The sequence below is a fragment of the Tamandua tetradactyla genome, chromosome 6 (assembly GCF_023851605.1).
Source record: "Tamandua tetradactyla isolate mTamTet1 chromosome 6, mTamTet1.pri, whole genome shotgun sequence".
Classification (NCBI taxonomy): Eukaryota; Metazoa; Chordata; class Mammalia; order Pilosa; family Myrmecophagidae; genus Tamandua; species Tamandua tetradactyla.
The window spans coordinates 142,589,563-142,608,965 of record NC_135332.1 but is presented as its reverse complement, the minus strand read 5'-3'; the positions used below and the strand labels follow the sequence as shown (position 1 = coordinate 142,608,965).

The window sequence follows — 19,403 nt, the reverse complement described above, 5'->3', positions numbered from 1 at the left end:
ATCTACTAGAAATATAGGTGGAAGAGTTTCTGGTTAAAGGACGCCCAGAGCTAGAATCTTCTTTGAATGTCTCTCCATTCCATCAGTGAGTTATTTCTTCTTTCATGTGAAAGGCATCCTGAATCTTTGCTGCCCATGAATGGAAGTTTTAGGCCATAAATATGACAGCATAGGAGCAAGGAGGTAAGTGAAAGAAAGGGAAGATATTCCTTCCACATGGCTGTAATAGGGGGTGCTACTGTGCTATCATCAGCTGTGCAACATGTTGTTTGATTTTGCTGTAGTATTTCCTAACTTACTGGTTGATTTTTGAGGTAGTCACTTGACTATTTGTGTAGATCACCCTAAGAGGACATAGTAGAAAGTGTCTTCTGTGCTAAAATGTTCACATTCAAAATGTAGAAAACTACTGCTTATTAGTCAAACATATTTTAGATAAATCTGTTCCCTCTGTCTTCTTATTGTTTAACTAATTAGGATATAGAGAGGACATGTTGTCTTGCATTTGAGCCACCAAATAATTATCCCTGAGACCTGACCAGATATATTCTTTGGGCTTGGCATTATGGGCAGGTAGTGTTAGAAGAATCTTCCCTGAGTCACAGAGTCTCAGGGTACTTTATGATTGGGTTCCCATAACTTAACTGGTCTTAGCAGAAAAAACTACCTCTTACTGTTCTGGGGAAGCAATTCAAAATTAGAAATCTAAGCCAGTAACTTTGTTGTGCTTTTATTAGAAACTTGGAGAATATAAGTTAAATTATTTTTTCCAAAATTAATATTTCTAAAAGTTAGAGAAAAGAATTTATTCTTAGCTAATTATTTGCTTAAGAGATAACCATCAATGAATTTAAACTAGTTTGTAGTTAAATTTTTAATTAGTGAATACTTCATTAAATTTAGAATAAGATATAAAGTACTGTATACCTTCTACAATAAGCAAATAACCAAGTCCTTTGATTTTAAGTCTGTTTATAGCAACCCTAGAATTTTAATTCAGCACGTGTAATCAAGTAGCAGAAGTAGTTTGAAATCTGGACACAATTGAAATCTAATTGGAATTAAATAGAAAACATTTATTTCATATTTCTAAATGAGGTTTTAATTAAAGTAAAATTGGCTCATCTTTTTTGACATGTTTCTGAGACGGAAATTTGAAACATACTTCAGTTGATGGTTGGCTTTCTCTGACTTTGATTAATCACTTTCAAAGTAAGCAGTAGATCAGTACAGCAATTTTATAATTTTACACAAGTGAGATTATTTGAAACTTAAGTACATAACTGTAAAGGAAGTTTTATATTGGTCAGCTTTAAATAGTACAATGTATTTTTCTTTTATGAATCAAATATAAGTGCTAATGCACAAAAAAAGGATTCTGTCTTTTGAATATTTAATAAGGAAATTTTAAACTAGAAATATTAGTTTCAAAGACATTTATCTATTAATATTGAAAACTTTGAACTTTTTTTGGAAAACTTGTTGATGAACCCTCATTGTAATTCAGGATTGGAAAGAATCCAACTAATGGAGCTGAGTGTAAGTTTTGATTCCACTCTGATGAACCAGCTTGTGATTCCCTAGAGCACTGCTAAAAATTAAACTTTGAACTGTCTGAAAGTTTTTCAGAATTTGATTATTTAGGATCAGAATAAAGGAGCTTTCATCTAACTGCAAGAATAAATGCCCCTGCAAGTTGAGAAGTTTTCCAAGTGTCAAACTTGAAACAAAGAGAATTTATCTTCTAATGTAATGAGTAACACTGAAGAATGTGTATCTTACCTTACCTATATATCTAGAGTCCTTACTGGGAACAAATTACTTTACTTTTTCTGAAGCTTCTTATACAGTCTTTTTTTTTTTTTTTTTTTTTTTTTTTTTTTTTTTAAAGGAAAGACAGAGAGAAGGAAGGAAGGATAGAAGGAAGGAAGGAAGGAAGAAAGGGAAACATCTTTAAACATTTTCTTGTTTTATTGTATTTTGTTTTTCCGTTTTTTGTTACATGGGCTGGGGCCGGGAATCGAACCGAGGTCCTCCGGCATAGCAGGCAAGCACTTTGCCCGCTGAGCCACCGCGGCCCGCCCTTTATACAGTCTTATGAAGATCATCACCCTATATGCAATATCATTATCTAAAAATTTCTCAAGTGTCCATTTCTTATATTAAAACTTGTAACAAAAAAGTGTTCAATGATACCACATGAAACAAAAGGGGAAGTGTCCAATACTAAAATTAACTTTTATATTAAGGCACTTGCTTCATCTCATAAGAATTTAAGAAATACTGTTTAATGATAGATGTTAAGTACTTGTATATTTTTCAGTACTAAAATAAGAGAGCAAAAGTTATTAGATTTTTTCATAGGGGAAACTTCAGTTTATAACAATAAAATTGAAACTGCAATTAGATTTATGAGGAAAGGTTAAGCTTTTTAATTGTGTAGCTTTTTCTTTTTTGTTGTGAATTTAAGTTTCTTTTGTACTTAATTTTTTATTTTATGCTGCATCAGCTCAAAAGCAAGATAAAATCTCAAAAAAGCCTATCAAAATCTATTCTTGCTCAGTTTCTTTATTTTTGACTTGTCTTTTGTTATATATTCACTCCATTTTAAAATGATGCTGTATATTTAATGAAACTAGGTTTTTTACAAGGAAGTGTTGCCAATCAGTCTAAATTTGTTACAGTTAAAATTTGATGGTCTACAGACAATTTATAATCCTTTTCTTGTTATAAAATATTGTCAAATTTATAGTAGTATCAGTTAGAAAGTTTATGGAAACATTGTTTAAGGTGGTTTAAAATAGAACGAAATCTTTAATTTGAATTTGATGGCACCTGTTTCCATTTTGTTCCCCCGGCAACACCACTGGTACCAAAATTGCCGATAGACCACCCTGGTTTTTGAGAAGAATGAAATCATTCTGGCTTTTTAAAATTTCATCCTTTTACTGGCTAAATATTTAAACAGAGCTATAAAACATCTGTCACAGTTTGTGAACTCATTTTGGAGTAAAACAGTTTAGGACACACAATTGGAAGTTTTGCATAAAAATCCCTGAGTGATTTTAGTTTGTCTTTGTTAGTTATGCTAAAATTTTTTTTTTTACTAGGGTTAGAAATTAAAAGTTAGAGTAGAAAAGTAACTGGCAATGACAAGAAATTAGGAGAAAAAAATATGAACTTAGAAAGTTGTCTTGGAAAACTATGACTTCCTTTCATTCATTTTGTCACAAATTGAGCTAAATAAACCCAGCATGACTTTTATTTTTTTCTGGAAAGTTCTGAGGAGTCACAGTACGTGAATTAAGGTTTACACTATTGAAACTCTTGTAGGAAATAGGCAAAGCTGACATAAATTTCACCTTTCCTAATAGAACAGCATCATTGATTCCGTCAGTGATTCATGTGTTTGCCACATTATGGAATGTCATACTTCTGTTTTAGTTGTGGGTAATTGACAGTTAGATGCAATAAAACAGGTATCTGAAAATTATTAATCTTCCGTGTCCAGAGACCAGAACCGAATGCGTTACAATAGGCAAACTGAGCCTGCCATGTTAGATTAACATGTATTCTTTTGACAGTTTCCTTCATCAGATTTTACTTAGTACTGTGTTCTCCAAAGGAAAACTCATATGGGAGAATTTGGGTTTATTATGAAAAAATTGGGTCTGCAGACAACAAATCTTTGTTTTATTTAAGTTTGCCTTGATATATATGCTATATCTTGCCATGGCAATATTTATAGGAGACTAAATCTCTAAACCTGGTTTAATTCGGTAGAGCTTATTATATAATCAACAAAGACACTGAATTTTTGAGATCTTTTAAAAATTATTTCTACTGTTCTCTACTATAATAATTATTTTTTCTTTTAGTACATAAATCATTTTTCTATTGAGTATGTAGCTAAAAGATCATCCCTTTCTCCCAAGTTTTCTTGCATGTTATTTATTTATTTTTTCTAAGAGTTGACAACTTTATTTTCACATTCCACAATACAAATAGAAATTACTTTTCCCCCCCCACTACTCCCCTTCAAAACTATGCTCTCTTTGATAGGAAGGGGGAGCAAATCTTCCTTGTCATGCTGTTAGTAAACACCCAGTCGCAGCACACTGTCTGGTGAAGTAGAACAAGTAATATAAAACTGATTCAAAAAGGCTCCCCTCTATCCTTATCTGTCTGGTCTGGTCATTCCTGCCCGAATGGGTACCATCATGGGACTGGTAGGAGGTCCTATCATTTGGGGTCCAGGCATCATTGACATGTGGCCCTCCATGGGTGGCCTTATTCCAGGAGCATGTCTCACTGGCATCATCATCCCAGGAGGTGGTGGGCTCCCTTGTTGGCACCGTGGGGGGGGTCCCTATATGGGGTGGTGTCATGATACCAGAGCCAGAAGGGCCCAGGAGACTGGGGGGAGGTGGGGAGGTGAGATCATTGCCCCTGCAGAAAATGAAGTAGGAGGTATCTTTCCTTGTTGAAATGCAGCCATTGTTTTGTCAGTCAGGCTCTGAGCCTGCTGTTCCATCCATTTCTGATAAGTAGTCTTTTACATTCTCTTTGTGTTTCCTATCACTGTGCCGTCTTTTTCACAGATGGAGAGTCATGGGTGAGGTTTGTATTGCAGTAATCATAATAAAACTTGGGCATGTTGCTCTGGTGCCGTTGGTTGCTCCATTCCATACTGCCCGGAAATGACGCACACCTCTTGCATGTTGTTTTATTCTCTGTGTATTACTAGGCTAGTATAGAAATTGTCTTTGGGTGAATCAGAATTTCTCAGTATATATTTTGACTGTTACCAAGTGCCAAAGCAAGGAACAAATTTCAAGATAAAAGAAGGGAATTCTGATTCAATAGCAAGCTGTTTGAATAAGGAGTAAAATTTTTTCCTAGATAAACCAATTATTAGGGGAAATTAACTTCTTTACTGTGTCCCCCTTATTTGGAAGGAACTGGAGGAACTCATGCTGAAATTTCCACATAAAAACTGGTGGTTTATATAACTACCTACTACAATGAGATAGAAGTCTCTGGTGCATTTAAACATTTGGGCTTCTGCTTCATTGGATGATGATGTGGTGAAATGAAAAGAGCTGGCTTTGAAATCCCTTTAGGTTTAGCTTTCTATCCTCTCTAAATCATATCTCTGTGATATAAGCAAGAAACGTAACCTCTTGAGCCCAGTTTTATCATCTGTGAAAAGGAAAAGATAATACCTTTCAGCATGGTTGTGAGAGTTAAATTAGAAACTGGGGAAAGGGCTTGTATGTCTAACACATAGTAGGAAGTTAATAAATATTCATACACATTCATCCTTCTCCATAAATTTGCCTTCTCAGTGAATTTGCCTTCTCAATGCCTAGTACCTTAGTGAGAAAGTAGAGTAAATGTAATTGCAAGAATGTTGTATCCTAGTAGGATTTAGGGTAGGATTTGGTATACATGTTTCTAGGAATGGTTTTAAACTAACTGTACCCAAATATCTCTAAAAAAAAGACCCCAAAGCTAGTGATTGTATCTTAATAATATAATAATTATATCTTAATATCTTATAATAATTATATCTTAATAATTAGTTAAAGTTGTTAGCCATTTAATCTCTTTTCAATCAGGATGGGAAAATTTTCTTATACATAGTAATAAAAGGTATCATTAAAGGCACCATCTTATATGAGGTATCCATGAATTGAACTACACCAAATAAAATTGGGCTAGTGAGTCTAGACCTGTTTCTGAAAGAGGCAAGGACGATCTATGCTTGATATATGCAATATAGTTTGATTTTTTACAGAAATATTAATATTAACTTATGTTTATGAAATATTTTCAAGTTTAGCAGACTGTTCTATATAAATTATTTTCTTTAAAATTCACACTTACCCTGTGAGATTGGATAGGTACTCTGATCACCATTGGACAGAAGAAGAAAAGGAGACACAGACTATGGTAACATTGGATCATTTCCATTACAGTTGAGGTTTGTAGTTCCAGTGGTGCTCCTTTTTTGTTGTTGTTACGTTTTCATAGGATTTTATTTATGAAGTGATTTAAGAATGATTCTATAGCATAATGCTAGTGAAATCTTTCATCAGTGAAATTAAGAATCGGCAGAAAGAAGTGGAGATAGGTTTGGTAGATATATTAATAAATATAGATTGATCTGATTGGTGCCTTCTCATTTCTCCCTGAAGAACCTACTACTTGTAATTTACTTGGTTTTGGCCATTTCACAATAGTTGTAATAATAATAATAGGTAAGCATTTATAAGGATTTTACTATGTACTAGGCATTATTTTAAGAAAAATATATGAATAAATCCCAGTCCTCTCAAAATCCTCTTAAGGGGGGAGGTACTATGTACTTTCTGTGTAAGGAATGGTTGAATCTAAAGGAGAAGGTACTATAGACTGTGGGGCTTTTTTCCTGACCTTTGAAAAATAGCACATTATACATGTTTTAGGTATTCTGAAAGTCTTTTTATTCCAAAAGCTTCTTTTTCCCCAAAAGCTTTTTAATACAAGACTGTTGAAGATTGTTTTCTAAGCATTACTTTTGCATTTAGAAAAATTCAAGTTTTCGCATTGTAATTCATAATATTAAAAAAAAATTCCCTCTAATAACTGATAATTTGTACCATAAGTTTAATGATATCTTTCTCCCTTTTCTGCATATTAAGTAAGGTGAATATTCTGTTGGGTAGTTTTAATTTATTTAGAAGTTGACTAGGATACTTACCTGGCAGGTTTTCACAGACATGGTTTTCCCAGTGTAAGACTAAATCCATTGTTCTCTGGAGGTGCTAACCCCTGTGATGTCCCCAAATGTGGGAAACTCGACTGCATAATTTGGGGTAGTGGGGGACTGCGTTTATGCTCTCCCTATTAAAAAATCAAAAAAAGATTAATTGGGGATTCTGGATCAGAATTTGAAGAAAACTTATTTTCTGATTGTAAAAAAATGTAGTAAATATGGGTGTGAATCCAGAAGAACCAGGAAGTTTTTGCTGGGGTAAAGGGTTATGGTACAAGAGAAGTATGCCAGTTTGAAACTGTTGTATACCTGAGAAAAGCCATGTTCTTTAATCCTCATTCAACATTGATGGGTGGGATCTTTTTGACTAAGTTGTTTCCATGGAGCTGTGACTCACAAATTGTGGGTGGGACCTTTTGGTTAGGTGGTTTCCATGGAGCTGTGTCTCCACCCATTCAAGGTGGAGTTGCTTGCTGGAATTCTTTAAGAGGGAACTATTCAAAAAAAGCTTCAGAGCCCACACAGGCAGAGACCTTTGGAGATGCAGGAGGGAAATGCCCCCCAGGAAGCTATTTGAAGAAGCGGGGAGAGAAAGGTAGCAGACGTCACTGTGTGTCTTCCCAGCTGACAGAGAAACTCCAGACGTCATTGCCCTTTTTTGGGTCAAGTTATCTTTTCCTGGTTGCCTTAGTTTGGACATTTTTATAGCATTAGAACTGTAAAGTTGCAATTCAAATTCCCTTTTTAAAAGCTATTCCATTTCTGGTGTATTGCTTCTGGCAGCTTTAACAAACTAAAACAATAAGGTTTGACTAATTAGAGAAAGTGGTATGTGAAAAGGGCAACATGGAACAATCTGGGAACCTAAATAGCTCTCAAGACTGTAGCATAGATTATGGGCCTAGATGGGGAGTGGGGGAGGTGGTGCCAGTGCTGGAGAGAAAAGTAGCATTGCTCATATCATGAGGCCTTGCATTTTATGTTGGGGAATTTTAATCCCCCACCCATACCCCCAAAGATTTTCAGGAGCCATTGGAAAATTTCAAGAAGAATGATAGGTCCTAATTTTGGGGTGGGGTTGGGATTGATCACTGTTGGCAGCAGTGTAAGGAATGGATTAGGGTAGAAGAGGATTGAAGTTATGAAGACCAGTTAAGAGGCTGCCAATAATCCAGGGGAGAAATGATCACAACCTGAATTAAAGTATGAGCTGTGGTGATGGAAAGAAGGGGGGTAGAGTCAAGAGATATTAAGGAGTGAAATAAATATGATCAGTGTTTTTACTACATTGAGCCAGACTTTTATCAAATTTTCATTCTATCATCTAACCTCTTATCTTTCCATGTGCCTACTGAATAATTTTGCATAGATATCCTGAATCTTAAGCACCATGTGCCTAAAACTGAATTTGCTGTTTTCTTGACAGCCACTTCCCTTGTCTTAACTTATTGTATTAATTATACTATTGTCCTCTCAGTTATCTAGTTTACCTAGGCTTGCATTTTTAGAGGTTAGATAAATTAAAAGAACACATCAAAAAAGATGGAAGAACAAGAGACCAGTGAGATGGGAGAACCAGGAGAGTACTATCCCAAAAGGTAAGTGAAGATCTGTCATAAGGAGGACCTGATTAGTTGTGCTAAGAACTATGAATCTTGCATTTCCTGCTGCTTCTAAACTTTTTCCTCACATCTCTTGAATTTCCACATAATAGTGTGCTGCTGTAGCCACATTAGCATTTTTTTCAATACTTCCTATACTTTCTCCCAGCTGGGCCTTTATACATGCTTGTTCCTCTGCCTGGAATATTCTTATTTGTTTACAACCTAATCATTCTTAAACTTACTTCAGATTTCAGTCCATTCATTGTTTACTTAAGGAACCTTTCCTAACTACTGTGGTATTCTAGTTTACTAGCTGCCAGAATGCATTATACCAGAAATGGAATAACTTTTAAAAGGGGGAATTTAGTAAGTTGCAGGTTTACAGTTTCAGAACGTGGAAATGTTCCAATTAAGGCAAGTCTATAGAAATGTTCAATCTAAGGCATCCAGGGAAAGATGCCTTGGTTTAAGAAGGCTGATGATATTCAGTGTTTCTCTTTCTCACCTGGAAGGGCACATGGCAAACAGGGTGGCATCTGCTGGCTTTCTCTTCAGGCCTCTTGCTCCAAGAAGCTTCCTGGGAGGTGTTTTCCTTCCTAATCTCTAAAGGTCGTTGGCTGGTAGACTCCTTCCTTTGTGGTTCTGCAGTATTCTGAAGCTTTCTCCAAAATACTTCTTCTTTTATAGAATTCCAGTAAACTAATCAAGACCCATGTAGAATGGGTGGAAACATGTCTCCATCTAATCAAGTTTAATACCCGCAATTGATTGAGTCACATCTCTGTGGAGATAACCTAGTCAAGTTTCCAACCTATGGTGCTGAATAGGGATTAGAAGAAACCATCGCTCTCCCAAGACTGATCTGTATTAAAACATGGCTTTTCTAGGGTGCATAAATCCTTTCAAACCAGCACACATGGCTATGTTATGTCCTAAATATACACAGCACTCTTTCATAATACCAAATACTCCTGCATATCAATACCACAGTTATAATTTTGCAATTATTTTGTAACTATTTGAATAGAGGGTTTCTTGCTAACCAAACTAAGCTCATGATGATAACTATGTTGGATTTTGTTTATCACTCTATTCTTACCACTTAGCAGAGTGAGTACTTGGACTTTAATAGGTAATCTACTTGTGGAATGAATGAATTCTTGCTGGGGAGATAGTTATTAAGTTTATTATATAAGAGAAACTGATTAATTATAGTTGTGCTAAATGCTTTGAGGCAAAAGTATGGGGTAATGAGAGAATGTCTAGTGGGCAGCAGTACCTGAATTTATAAAGGAGTAGGGTCTCTAGAAAGTATCCAGGGAGGAATGCCTGGATAATGATGGCTGGCCCTAGTGAATTTATCACAGCCTGGAATTTGTTTGCTGCATGTTGCATTCTCTAGAGTCAGACACTGAAGTGGAGGGTTTCTTAGGGCTGAACGCCTAGCTAAGGAAGAGGGAAGAAGCAAAATTGGACAGAGGAAGAAGTTGTTATATGAGTTCCTGACAAACTCTTTGGCCAGTCTCTCTGAAGTAATACCCATTGGTGTACCAAGATGGAATGAAATGGCAGGGACTTTATACCCCACCTGGCTCAGTTCCCAGATGCATGCTTCCCCAGGAAGGGTGTGATTTGGGGGAAGGTGACTCTGTAGCCAAGGCATCTTGTGAAGGAGCTGACAGTTTGATGCTGTTTGTGGACCCTTCTCCCTACCTCTGGGCAGCAAGTCATTCCTTGAAGGAGAGCTGAGCAGCACATCTCAGAAAGAGCCAATTTCATCTACACATAGAAAATATCTGCTCCTCTCGGGTGGAGACATGTTTATCCAAATTATAAAAATATATACCAGATGTTCTGGTTTGCTAGCTGCTGGAATGTGATATATCAGAATCAGAATGGCTTTTAAAAAGGGGAATTTATTAAGTTGCTAGTTTACAGTTCTAAGGCCATAAAAATGCCCCAATTAAAGTAAGTCTATAAAAATGTCCAAATTCAGGCACCAACAAGAGGTTACCTTCACTTGAGAAAGGCCAATGACATCCAGGGTTTCTCTCTTATCTGAAAAGGCACAAGGAGAACATAGTGATATCTGCTTTCTCGCTAGGCTTCTTGTTTCACGAAGCTCCCTTGGGGATGTTTTCCTTCTTGATCTCCAAAGGTCTCTGGCTGCGTGGGCTCTGTAACTGCTTCCAAAATGGTTCCCTCTTTTTTTTTTTTTTAAATATTTTTGTTGATGAAACAACATACAAACACAAATATTCTTAATATTCAGGCATTCCATACATGGTGTACAATCAGTGGCTCACAATATCATCACATAGTTGTATATTCATCACCATGATCATTTTTCAGAACATTTGCATCACTCCAGGAAAAGAAATAAAAAGAAAAAACTTATACATACCATACCCCTTACCCATCCCTCTCAATGACCACTAGTATTTCCTTCTACCCAATATATTTTAACCTTTGGTTCCCTCTTAAAGGGCTTCAGTAAGCAATCCCACCTTGAATGGGTGGAAACACAACCTCCGTGGAAATGGTCGAATCAAAAGTTACCACCCACAGTTGGGTGGACCACATTTCCATGGGAACAATCAAAAAGCTCCCAGCCAGCAATATTAAATGAGAATTAAAGGACATGGCTTTTCTGGGGTCCACCACAGATTCAAACTGGCACACAAGAGATGACCCATATGTCAGCATTATCAGTATTTCCTTCAGTTAACCAGACTTAGGTGGGAAGTTAGTAGTAATAACTAGGTTGCCAGTGAGCATGGCATTTGAATGCATGGAATTCTGTTGAAAAGATGTTTAAGGATAGCATCTCAATACATCCAGCTATTTCCTCAGTTAGGATGGATTTGCTAATGAGAGTTTTGGCTTAGTTGCCTGTTCCTGGGTCAGTGCATCGATGAATGCTAATTGTTTGCCTCTTGGGTGAGGGCTGGATGGGCACTAATAATATCTTTGCCTTTGTGACACATCTTTTAGAAACTTCTGATGTACACACATTTTTTTTTCTTTCTGAGAAGCATGTTTATATCTGCAAATAAAACAGTCATGTTCTCCTTTCCTGGGAATCTTTCTCACTCTGTTATGTACATCACCCTTACATATCTGTGCTCTGATGCATTATCTGTAGGCTTTAATTGATTTCTAATTTCATTACATTTTGGTCAGCGAACATACTTTCTATGATTTCAATCATTTTAAATTTAATGAGACTTGTTTTGCAGGCTTGTTTTGTGCTCTATCCTGGAGAATGTTCCATGTGTACTTAGGAATAATGTGTATGTTGCCATCTTTGGATGGAGTGTTCTATAGATACCTGTTTGGTCTAGTTGGTTTATAGTTTAAATCATCTATTTCCTTGTTGGTTTTCTCTCTAATTATTCTACCCATTCATGAAAGTGGAGCTTTTGAAGTCTCCAGTTATTGTTGTATTATCTATATTCTCCTGTCAATTCTGTCACTGTTTGCTTTGGGGCTCTGTTGTTAGATGCATATCTATGTTTAAAAATGTTTTATCTTCTTAATATTGACCCTCTTATTATGATAAAATATACTTTTTTTATTCTAGTAACAATTTTTATCATAAAGTTTGTTTTGTCTTATATTAGTATGGCCACTCTGCTGTCTTTTGATTACTGTTTGCATGATGCATCTTTTTCCATCCTTTATTTCCAATCCTATATGTTTTTTTAAATCTGTAGTAGGTTGCTTGTAGACTGCATATAGTTGGATCATATTTTGTTTCCTTTCAATGCCTTTTTTTTTTATTGTGGTAAAATATACATATCTTAAAATTTAGTATTTCAACCATTCTTAGGTGTATAGTTCAGTTGGGTCATTGTTTGTTTTTGTCCATTCTGCCGTTTTCTGACTTTTGATTAGAGGGTATGATCCATTTACATTTAATATAATTACTGATAAGGTAGGATTTACCATTTTGCTATTTACTTTATGTCTTATATCCTTTTTTTTCTTTTGCATGGGCAATGTCCAAGAATCTTATATTCTTTTTATACCTCTATTCTGCCCTCTTTTGTATTAAATAGACATTTTCTAGTGTACCATTTTAACTGCTTTATTCATTCCTTTTAGTATAAATTCTTTTAGTATATTTTCTTATTGGCTGCCCTGGGGATTATAATTGACATCTGAATTTTAAGAATCTATTACAGATTAATAACAACTTAATTTCAATAGTATATAAAATGTTTGTTCCTCTGTAGCTTTGTTCCTTTCCACTCCTTTGTAATATCATTCTCATACTAATTACATCTTTGTATATTGTGTGTCCATTAGTATGATTTATAATTATTGTTTTATGCAATTATCTTTTTAATCAGAGAGGAGAAAAAAATTATGAACAAAAATACATTTATACCGCCTTATATTTATACATGTGGCAATTTTTAAAAACATTTTTTAATTGTATATACAAAGCAAAGAAAGAAAGAAGCAACAGTTTTCATAGCATTCTTCAATAGGTAGTTACATGGCAGATCCCAGAGTTTGTCATGGGCTACCATACCATCATCTCAGATTTTTCCTCCTGGGTGCTCCAGAACATTGGAGCCTAGAAGGAATACAGATTTTTTTTTTTATTGTCACAATCGACTTTTTTGTGTGAAAAATAACTATATAACAAAAATCAATAAATTTCAAAGCACTGCACAATAATTAGTTATAGAACAGATTTTAGAGTTTGGTATGGGTTACAATTCTACAATTTTAGGTTTTTACTTCTAGCTGCTGTAAAATACTGGAGACTAAAAGAAATATCTATATAGTGATTCAGCATTCATACTCGTTTATTAAACCCTACCTTCTCTGTATAACTCTACCATCACCTTTGCTCTTTCTCCCACTCTTTAGAGTATTGGGACTATGCCCATTCTAACTTTTTTACATGTGGTAATTTTTGTTGGTTCTCTTTAATTTCATCATGTAGGTTCAAAGTTCTTCGTAGTGTCTTTTCATTTCAGCCTGAAGAGCTCCTTTTAGTATTCTGGTAGGGCAGTTCTGCTAGCGATAAAGTCTCTCAGTTTTTGTTTATCTGGAGATGTCTCAAATTTTCCTTTATTTTGTGGAGGAAGTTGGGAAGTCACTGCAACCGTGACTTCTACATGGGGAAGAAAAGAGAGGAGAGAAGGAAAAATCTAATGTGGTAACATGACTGACCATCCCTGGGTGGCACGTTTTGTGTTGGTGATGAAGGCTTCAGAAGACAGGGTCTTGGCTTGGAAGCCTAGAACTTTGTTGGGAGGATGGTGGATGAGTATGGCTGAGGTGCTGGTTCAATGAAATGAATTTGGTAAGTACTTCTCAGAATTGATTTGTAGAGAGTTGCTTTATCATATTCATTGGGTATCAAATTTTAAAATTAAAACTCTTTGACTTTCTTAAATTTGTAGTACCTAAGAAATGTGTTTTATCTGCAAAATGTATCATTTCTTTCCTTGTAAGAAAAATTATGCTACAAGTCTTTATTTTTCACTTTCAATTTATTTTTTTAATTTTGCTTTAGTATAGATTATCTTTCCTTTTCACCCGTTAAGTATTTTATCTCTAGATTTTAGAATGTTTAGTAACATAAACCATTTGCCTAGCTTATTCATTCGAAGTCATACTAATGGTTATATTTTCCATCTGTTTTGTAGCAATATAGCTTATATAGTTTATATATTGCTATATTAATTATACTTTTAGGGTTCTTTGAGTTATTTTATTAGTTTCCTTAGATATTTAATTGATTGGAAGTTTTAAAAGAATGTTGGACCTGACCAGTTAAGTAATGGTCAATAATGAGGCTAATAAATTCCTTTCTTATAACATGTAAATTCTACAGTGCACTGGTTTAAATTATAGCACCTAACACTGCCTTAAGGCTTGTGACATTATAACTTTTATCAACTGAGCAATGCGTAATTTGTTATGAAAGTGAAAGAAAAGTTAACTAATTCCATCAAAACTGTCCAACTGACATCTGTTTCTGATAAAAATTTTAGTAATATGATAAGTTAAAAGAATTGTACGATTACTGGTTTCTGATTCCTGTGATAGTAAACTATACATGACTTGTCTTTCCTTTGTGAATCATTTATATATCTGAGATGTTAGTCCAACTGGAAAAGCAGTATAGTGCTGAGGGACTCTAAAGTAATAAATTTCTTTCTGACACTAATTTTAGATTACCTGTTCGATTTGTTAATTCAATTATATTTGAGTCTTTGAATTTTACCAAAAGATGCTTAAAACTATATGAAAGAATCTTTAATATCTTATCATATTTAGAGTCTTTTTTTGTATGCTGTATGGCAGGGCTTACATTTCTTGTTTTTCCACGTGAGCATCCTGTTACTGTAGCACCATTTGTTTTCTTTTTTGGAAATGCATGGGCTGGGAATCGAACCTGGGTCTCCTGTGAGGCAGGCAAGAATTATACCCCTAAATTAATCTTGCAACCCCCGGTATAAGTTTTTTAAAGCCACATATTATTTTAACATACACAAGTCACTGGTTTTAAGCCATTTTTCACTTTATAACATAGACTGAGTTATCTAAATTTTCCTTAATTTTACTAATTATTGGAAAAAAAAGAGATACGGCCTTTGATATAAAAATGTATTTGGAAGTAATGAAAGTGTACAACTGCTCTTGAAACCAAACCTGGAGGTGAGAGGGAAGAAAGCACTTAGAAAGGAGATGCTTAAGGTAATGGAAAAAAAGAGAAGTGGTAGAGAAGAACCAGGAAGAGAAAGAATCGAATAGAGGGGGAAAATAGAAGCCAAAACAAGGAGCAGTGTTCTTAACATCTTAAATATTTTGGATTACTGGCTTGTGATTTCTCAGAAACAGGAATAAGGATCAAGTATTTTAGGATTGCTTCAGATTGCTATTGCTGCTGAGTAACTTTGCCACTGGTGTGTTCACAAGGAGTGACTCTGCAGACACTGATCTCAGCAGCACTCCCTTTTTCATTTAACTCCCTAGTTATCAAGCATATTTCCCTTCAAAGCTCATTCTTTCCACTGAACTTTCCAGCTTTGATAGGGACTCACTTTTCTGAATTTACCCTATATTCTATAGTTTCGCTGAACATTAATTGCCTGTAGTAAGTTTGAGTTGATGTCCTTGGATATAAATGTGTATAATTATGCTAGTTGTACAAATTCGTATTTTTAATTTCTTCCCTTTTTTTCCTATTATGTGACTTTAGGGCAAGATACTAAACCTCTTAAGCTTCACTTTCATGTATATATAATGGACATTGTTATGCTTTCCTCACAGGTTTATTGGAAGTATTAAAAGAGATTATGTTAAAGAATCTAGTATAATGTAGATACATAGAGGTTGTATACAGAGATCCTAGTCTTATTTCCATTTTTATTGATAATGTGTGTTGCTTCATTTTGTATAATTCTAATGTTTAGTTTTAGAAGAGAGTTCTTTATCACATTAAAGATACTCAGTACCTTTCTTTTTTATCTTATCTTAATCCTAGTACTTTATCTGATCAGTTCTTGACAAAAAGAATGATAGCATTTAAACCTTTTTCAGTAAATGCCAGTCACATACTCTAAGGTTAAATCTAGGGATATACTTGGATTTATATATTGGTCTTTTTCATCAGGTTCATAAACAGCCTTTGTACTGGCTGTTCCTTTTGTCAGGAATTCTATTCTGTTTTATAACCCCGTGCTTCCCTTCCTCCCTCCCTCAGTTCCTTAAAGTGTTTCAGGAGACAATTAAAGGGGCTCTTTACAGCATAATGGCTAAGAACTGGACCACTTGCTTCTACTACTTACTTGCTATTTTACCTTGGGCAAGTCAACCTCTCTGTTCCTCAGTTGTGAAATTTTTATTTTAATATTAACTACCTTATAGAGTTCTTTAGGATTAACTGAGTTAATGTATGTCCAGTACTTAGTATAGGACTTAGCAGTATAGAAAGCACATTATATAAGGGTTAACTATTATCATCGACATCATTAGAGAAGTTTGTCCTGAATATTATACATTCAATAGCATTTATCCACCCCATGTTATTCTCCTTTCCCTGCCTTATGCTTTCTCTCAGGTTTTATGACACTTTATACTGGAATGTATGCTCTTTGAAGGCAGGGATTCTGTTTTCTTTATGATGTATCTCTAATACTAAAAACAGTGCATATTATATGGTGTTTTCATTTCCTCAGCTGCTCAAGCAAATATCATGCAGTAGCCTGGCTTAAGCAATGGGAATTTAATAGCTCATGCTTTTGAGGTCAGGAAAAAAGTCCAAATAAATATATCATCAAGGTGCTGTTTTCTTCCAAAAGACTGTCATTCTGGGACTTGCTGCTGGCGATCTTTGGACCTTAGATTGTCACATGGCAATGCATGTGGTAACCTCTCTTCATCTTGCCCTCATTGATGTTGAGCTTCTGGCTGCTCCTTCTGTGGCATTTTCTCAGTTTGAATTTCATTCTGCTTATAAAGGACTCCAGTAATAGGATTAAGGCCCATCCTGATTGAGGTGGGCCACACCTCAACTGAAGTAACCTCATCAAAGGTACTATTTACAGTGGGTTCTCACTGTAAATAGGAATTTACACAGGAATGGATTAAGTTTTAAGAGCATGTTTTCCTGGGGTACATGCAGCTCCAAACTACTACACACCATTAGATTTTCGTTAAATGAATGAGTAAATAAATATCAATCAATATTAAATTCACCTCTGAGTGAAAGATAGTTTTAGATAGTCAAAGATTCACAGAGATTACCTAGTATGTCCTACTCAGTGAGGATGGGTCTTAACCCTATTACTGGAATCTTTAGAAGCAGAAAGAAATTCAGACAAAGAGAGAGCCACAGAATGAGCAGGCAGAAGTTGAAATCAGCAAAACCCAAAAGAGAAGGGTAGGACCAGCAGATGCCACCGTATTCCCTGCCAAGTGACAGAGGAAACAAGACTGACTCATTTGTAATAGTTAGGTTCAGGTGTCAACTTTGCCAGGTAATGGTGCCCAGTTCTTTTGTTGCTGTGATCTTAAATCATCTGCATGTGAATTTCATCTATGGCTGATAACATCAGTGGCTAGCCAAGGGAAGTGCTTTTCACGATGAGACTTAAAAGGAGTCAGAAGAGAGGAACTAAGAGCCAGCTCAGAGCCAATTCAGAACCAGACATTTGAAGATGCAGGAAGGAACCATCCCTGAGAAAGCTATTTGAATCCAGAACCCAGGAGGGAAAGCCAGCAGACGTTACTGTGTGCCTTCCCATATGGCAGAGAAAGCCAGGGGAAAGCCAGCTGCCTTTCCTCTGAGGAACTGTTAATTTGTAACTAAATAAATCCCCTTTATAAAAACTAGTCCATTTCTGGTGCATTGTATTCTGGCAGTATTAGCAAACTAAAACACCATTTCATTGTATTTATTTTAAGCAGCATAGAAAACCAAAACAGATTTTGGTACCAGGAGATTGGGCTGCTTCTATTGCAAATATAAAAAAGTGGGAATAGTTTTCTAATTGGAAAATGTATAGCGACTGTAAGATTTGTGAGATGTTTGATTAATAAACGTCTATGTTGCTTTGAAGAGATTGTTGATAGAAATATAGATGCTAAATGTTTTTCTCATGAGGCCTTGGAAGAAATGATGAGTTTATTATTGGAAACTGGAGGGAAGGCTATCCTTGTTTTAAAGTGGCAGATAACATGGCAAAATTGATTTCTTATGTTGGATGAAAGGCAGAAATAGAGTTGTGAACTTGGGTGTGTAGTTGAGCAGATTTCCAAGATAAGGGTAGAAAGTGCAAAAGGAAAGGGATAAGCCTAGAACAGAGCTCCTGGGCACAAAGAAAACAGAAATTGATTGTGATTTGAAAGGATGTATGTATTTTAGAAAAGCCATGTTTTAATCCTAATCCCATTTTATAAAGGCAGCTGTTTCAGTAATCCCTACTCAGTACTGTATGTTGGAAACTTTAATTAGTTTATCTCCATGGAGATGTGACTCAGTCATGTGTGGGTATTAAACTTGACTAGGTGGAGACATGCCTTCACCCATTCCAGGTGGGTCTTGATTAGTTTACTGTGATCCTGTAAAAGAGGTGACATTTCTTGGAGAGAATGCCTTTTGAGAAAGACGAGAAAGCCACAGCAGAGCCAAACTGAGCAGAGCCACAGGGCCAAGAGAACCAGAGTCCACCAGCCAGCAAACTTTAGAGATTCTGAGAAAGCAAAGAAGCATGACAGAATGCTGCAGAAATATGATGCAGAGAGGCCACCAGCCAGCAAGTTTTGGAGATGAAGAAGAAAAACGCCTCCTGGGGAGCTTCATGAAACTAGAGGCCCCTAGAGAAAGCCAGCAGATGCTGCCATGTTCGCCATGTGCCCTTCCAGCTGAAAGAGAAATGCTGAACGTCATCGGCCTTCTTGAACCAGGGTATCCTTCCCTGGATGCCTTAGATTTGACATTTCTATAGACTTGTTTTAATTGAGACATTTTCTCAGCCTTAGAAATATAAACTAGCATTTATTAAATCCCCCCATTTAAAAGCCATTCTGTTTCTGGTATATTGTATTCTGGTAGCTGTCAAACTAGAACATTGATGGTTTGGAAAAGTCTGGGCTTCTGCAACATGAGTCCCCAGAGAATACTGCTCCATATGAGGGTTTAATTGACATGGGACCCGTCAGCAGTTTCCACGCAAGTTGGGTGCAATTGTCCAGGAAGGATTTGTGGAAAGTTCTTTTGTCTGATGTTTACCTGTGTGACCCCTGTGTACTACATGCAAAACTGGCAAGTTTTTTGTTTTGTAAGATCAGTGTAAACAGAAACACTGCCAGCCTGCACTAAAAGAAAAGGGACAGACTGAGGAAAAGTCACTTCATAGGCAGAACCATGGTGGGTGAGGTCTGGATCAGGACATCTCAGGCTAGCAGTGCAGGCCCACCTGTGTGTGTAGAAAGGGTGAGTGTGCCCCAGCCACCTGGAGAGAGCAGGCCTTCTGCCCCATTGTTCTGCCCCAGAGTGCCAACACACC

At 35.9% G+C, this 19,403-nt stretch overlaps 1 protein-coding gene and 2 pseudogenes across 3 annotated transcripts in view; 2 read left to right on the top strand and 1 right to left on the bottom strand.

Annotated features, from left to right (window-relative positions):
- Nucleotides 1-19,403, top strand: part of STK3 (serine/threonine kinase 3) — a 413,585-nt gene that overhangs the window by 170,679 nt on the left and 223,503 nt on the right. The window lies entirely within an intron of this gene.
- On the bottom strand, nucleotides 3,946-7,117 carry LOC143688889 (U1 small nuclear ribonucleoprotein C pseudogene; annotated as a pseudogene). Its single transcript, XR_013178349.1, has 3 exons — nucleotides 7,070-7,117; nucleotides 6,746-6,888; nucleotides 3,946-5,202 (listed from the first exon to the last, which is right to left on the bottom strand). The product of XR_013178349.1 is annotated as a U1 small nuclear ribonucleoprotein C pseudogene (transcript).
- Nucleotides 6,738-6,892, top strand: LOC143689160 (U1 spliceosomal RNA; annotated as a pseudogene).